This window comes from Engystomops pustulosus, chromosome 2, assembly GCF_040894005.1.
Source record: "Engystomops pustulosus chromosome 2, aEngPut4.maternal, whole genome shotgun sequence".
Taxonomy (NCBI): domain Eukaryota; kingdom Metazoa; phylum Chordata; class Amphibia; order Anura; family Leptodactylidae; genus Engystomops; species Engystomops pustulosus.
This window is the reverse complement of record NC_092412.1, coordinates 20,760,891-20,766,073: the sequence shown is the minus strand read 5'-3', so window position 1 is coordinate 20,766,073 and position 5,183 is coordinate 20,760,891. Positions and strand designations below refer to the sequence as shown.

At 45.0% G+C, this 5,183-nt stretch overlaps 1 long non-coding RNA gene across 1 annotated transcript; it reads left to right on the top strand.

Annotated features, from left to right (window-relative positions):
• The first annotated feature begins 2,501 nt into the window (after positions 1-2,501).
• LOC140116433 (uncharacterized) lies at positions 2,502-3,417 on the top strand. Its single transcript, XR_011852749.1, has 2 exons — positions 2,502-2,730; positions 3,238-3,417. It is a non-coding gene; the product is annotated as an uncharacterized lncRNA (long non-coding RNA).
• The last annotated feature ends 1,766 nt before the right edge of the window (positions 3,418-5,183 follow it).

Below are 5,183 nucleotides of genomic sequence, written 5' to 3'. Positions count from 1 at the left end.
GGGCCTACCTCGGTCCAGGTCTCAAAGGCCTACTATACCTCCTCCCACCCCTCCTCCACCTCCTCCTCCTCCGAATTACCATCCGTGGGCATGGCGCCATCAGTCGGTAGCTCTAGGCACAGCAGCAGTGCCGTCGCTAAGCGACAGCAGGCGGTGCTGAAACTGCTGAGCCTAGGCGATAAAAGGCACACCGCCCAAGAGCTATTACAGGGCATTCCACATCAAAGTTGTTAACTTTGTCGCCACCCTGCTGTGTAATCCACAAAATATACTGGCAAACTTTTACCATTTAGGGATATTATTTCAGCGCTTCTTGCGCATCTGTTTACATTCCCCTCACCCGCCATATCCTAAACTTATAAGAACGCTACTACACTTGATCTTATACAAAAGTGCTGTTTGGGGAGTAGCCTAGAGACAGGGGCTTGGATTTGCGAAAGCTCGCCTGGCAGCGGAGCGCCAGCTCCATGCGCATCATGCGCTTCTTGCGCATCTATTTACATTCCCCTCACCCGGCATATCCTAAACTTATAAGAACGCTACTACACTTGATCTTATACAAAAGTGCTGTTTGGGGAGTAGCCTAGAGACAGGGGCTTGGATTGGCGAAAGCTCGTCTGGCAGCGGAGCGCCAGCTCCATGCCAAGATCCAACTAACATAGTTTTAACTGCAGCACCTTTAATCTACTACTAGTTCACTGCCTCCATACATGGTCCCCTTATCAAACGAGCTGTGTCAGGCAGAATTTTGGGTTGTTTTCATGGCTTCCATGTTAACTTTGTCGCCACCCTGCTGTGTAATCCACAAAATATACTGGCAAACTTTTATCATGTACCGATATTATTTGAGCACTTCTTGCTCACCTCCTTTGGTTCCTCTCTGCCACCCATTGGTTTGAAGCCTGAGTCCATTTAGGGTATGTCGCCATGACACTCTCTAGCCTGCTGCCGCTGCCTCTGCATGCCGTCCCCTATAGTGTCAGGGTCAATTATTGCATGTTTTAGATACTATCTAGCTTCATTCTGTCACTCTGTCATGGCCATGCTGTTGCCCATAATTTTGGCATAATGGTTTAAGCAGCCTCAGAGGCATCCATGCATGCTGCCCCTGCTGTTTCCTGTCCATTTCCGTGGTGTTTCCATCCTTTTCTGAGGTTCCCAGGTGTTTGGCCAAGCTTCCCTGTGCAGAGCCTTGGTCCCCTTGAAAAATGCTCGAGTCTCCCATTGACTTCAATGGGGTTCGTTATTCGAGACGAGCACTCGAGCATCGGGAAAAGTTCGTCTCGAATAACGAGTACCCGAGCATTTTAGTGTTCGCTCATCTCTAATCTTTATGTTTGAAGTCTGAAATGTGGCAAAAGGTAGAAAAGTTCAAGGGAGGTGAATACTTTTGCAAGGCTGTACTAAGCTCTCACGCTATCTCCCCCCTAGTACAGGCTATGTGACAGCGGTCTGTCCTCCATCCTTTACACTGCAGGCTACATCCACCCTCAAATATTTTTTCTCTCTAATTTTGTACTATTTAGGGTTTCACATTCTCACACGATCAGAAAAATTCAGAGCGCACCAGGGGAGCGCATAACAATTCTTTGGCCGCACAAGATAGAAATCTTTAATTGAGTTCACGAGTTGATTCCTGTCTTTGAAGGAAATCACTGCTGACCGGTTATGATGTCACTGGGGGGCGCCGCTGAGGTCATGCTTCCAGTAACTGAGCCGCGCACCTGACACACCAGGGGAAGAGACGAGTCATCAGGGACCCCACACAGACAGGACATGGAAGAAATAGCAAATTGTGTGATCCATCATATCTCACATGTAATACAATGATTACACACAGGGAAGGCTCTGCTGCTATTTATTATATATCCACTTCCAGAAGTCCCATGTAAAGATCAGGAACGCATTGTGTCCAGCTCCTCATTGGCTGGCTCAGGTCCTGACTGGTAGCCAGTGGTTGCTGGCAGTGGGTTCAAAGCGTCTATCGCTAACCTCTGTACAAAATGTAGAAATGTTGGAGTCTCACTGCAAACAGTAAGAAAAGGTCATGTGATAGATGTAGCAGAGCTGGATTTACCATTGTATTACCCTATAGAAGGTTTAGTGCAGTCCTATGTAAAACGGACTACCCCAAGTGTCTGATGCAATGTGCGGAGTAATGGACGTCACATGCCAGTCTACAGGGTCAGGGGTCATGTATGGTCACCCTTATAAACGTAGGGTATACTCCTATAGGATTCCTGTAGAAGGGGATGATGCGGGTTGTAGTAGATGGATGACACTACAATCCATTCCCACAGTTCAGGATATTTGAGTCTCCATGGATCTTGTAGATTCTCCAAAATATCAGGAGATAAGCAGCTAAATGTAGTTACTTCTGGGGGGGCGCTCTACACCTCCTCCAGCTGGGGGTCTCCTTTTGGGGGCACGACGTGTTGCTCTGTGAGCCATACTGGGGGCGGCAGTGACTAATGATTGGTGGTTTCTATTGGTTTTGTATCAGTACATGAGAGATGACGGAATGTAGAACACGGATGATGTCATACAGTGACATCACAGACACATAGGAGTCTATTAGTCTGGACTGGGACCCCACCAATCACTTGTCACCGCTGCCCCCCAAGTTTTTCAGGCTCATCAATACAATGGCTCGCAGAGATAGACGTCGTACCCCCAGGAGGAGACCAATAACCAGAAGGCGGAGAAGGGGACACAGAGCGCCCCCTAGAGGTAACTTCATTTAGCCGCTTATTTCCTGATATTATAGTCTAAGATCAGAGATCATCTGCAAGATCCATAGAAGCTCCAATAACCCAAACTGTATTAGCAGACTGTACTGTGATTTATCTACTACAACCCCCACCGTCCCCTTCTATAGGGAGTCTTCAGTAGTGTTTGTCACTTTTGGGGCTATTCCTATAGGTGCCGCCATATGTCAGTGTCTGGAGGTGACTATAGATGGTTGTTGGTCTCATGGCTGGTGTGTAACCTATGCTGGGGTCATATGTGTCACATACATGATTTGTAATATGATGGCGCTATTTTAATAAAGATTATTATTATATTATTACATGACCCCTGACCCTATGGATAGACATATTACACCCACTACTCCCCCACATTGCATCGGACACTTTTACATAGGACTGCTCTAAACTTTCTATAGGGTAATTTACTGGTAAATGACAAATCCAACTCTGCTACATCTATCACATGTCCTTCTCTTATTGGTTGCAGCGAGACGCCAGCGTTTTTATTATTATTATAGAGTCCTGGGGTAGACGCTCTGAAACCGCTGCAGGCAACCAGTCAGGACCTGAGCCAGCCAATGAGGAGCCGGACATGATGGATTCCTGATCTTTACATGGGACTTCTGGTTGTGGATGAGCAGCGGCAGTAATAAATAGCAGCAAAGCATTCCTTGTGTGTAGTCATTATATTACATGGGGAGCCATAGGGAAGGGGCTATACATAATGGTGAACCCCATCCCCCTCCCCGATCTGCAGTGGGAACAGGTATGACTACAAGAGTTTATTTGCAGTCTGTTACTATGGAGACACAAAGCTCTAAATATGATGCATTAGATGATCTGGAATAGGGAGTCTCAATTTTCAGCATCCGAAACATGTTATCACCCCTGGTGGGGGTTAATTCGCCCAGCAAGGAGAGATCTCCCTGCTGGACAGACGCAGCAGGGACCACACTGTATGTAACAGCCACTCTCCTGCTGCAGATCACGCTGAAACACTAACAGTGTGATCAGCAGGACGATATAGATTGTCCTAATGCGCCAATGTCCAGCTAATTAGGACGATCTACATTGTCCTATGTCGTTAACCAGTTAAACTTGAGCACCCGAAAAATGCTAAACGTTTCAGTTTAACATAAATCAAAGATGAGGATATTCTGTATAAACCAGAGTGTGGATACACGATCAGACTACACAGGGTTTGTTTGTAGTCTGTTGCCATAGAGGCATAAAATGTATGCAAGTTGTAATGGAGAAGGAAATCTAAACCTTTTAACTAATGGAGTCTCATGAACCAGAATACTTGGACAATTGCTGCATCATATTGTAACCTTTCTCAATCCTTTTTGATTCTGCTGATCCTCAGGGGCGGGACTAGTATAATCTCCCCCTTTCCATTCTAAAAGAAGTAAATTTTCAGTTACTCAAAGTTGTCAAGACAGCTGCTGTAACACATAGGCATTGTTCCCTAAATCGAAAAAACCTCAAGGGGTAGGCTCGAGTTTTAAACTTGTCATAATTCCACTTGAAAACCTGAATGATCTTCTCTATGGAGATACAGTTCTTCTCAATGAATGGAGTGACAGACAGTGTTCACTGTGTATGGGACAGCCTTGAACCTTATAGACAGTCTAATAGTTAATGAATTAAAGGAAATCTGTCAGATAAAATAACCTTTACTGACTTAACAGATCTCTGTAAACTGCTATTATACGACAGTACAACTATCCCTATATTGTTATTCCCCATGCTTGAAAAGTTCCACAGTTCATTCATACAGTTGACACATGTGGCTCCGATCATTGTCTTTTGAGCCGAGTCTAGCATATTCATGTCCTTCCTGCTCATTTTCCCCCCTCCCTCAGGAATGAGGAAGACATTGAATGTGTAGCTCACTGAAGAGAATTCCTGTGGGAGGAGTGAACGAGGAAGCTTAATTTATCTTAAGCGAATCAGTCACTCACACAGCCACTTTTTCTCTCATTCCTGGGGGAGGGGTGAATCCATGTAGTAGAGCCAACTTCACTCAGCTGAAGGAGGAGTTGTCTTGTCAATCAGGAAGTTGGAGGCGTGCTCTAATATGCATAGACGGGGAGTTAACGGGTTTGGAACTTTACAAGGATGTGGAGGAACAATATAGGGATAGTTGTACTGCTCTATGATAAATATTTTCAAAAATATGTTTAGTTAGTGTGGGTTTGTTTAGTTGTCGGGCTCCCTTTAAGATGAAAACTGGAGTCTTATTATGACCACTTAAAGTCTTGGTGATTGGTGGAGGTTCAAACACTAAGTTATCCCGTACCCTGTGGATAGTTAAAACCCATTATAATATATTACATTCCACAGCTGCTAAAAACGTATCCAGTTTTGTCATTCCTTTACAATGTAAGCAAGCAGAGATCTTGAAATTGATTCCTTTCATAATACATATTT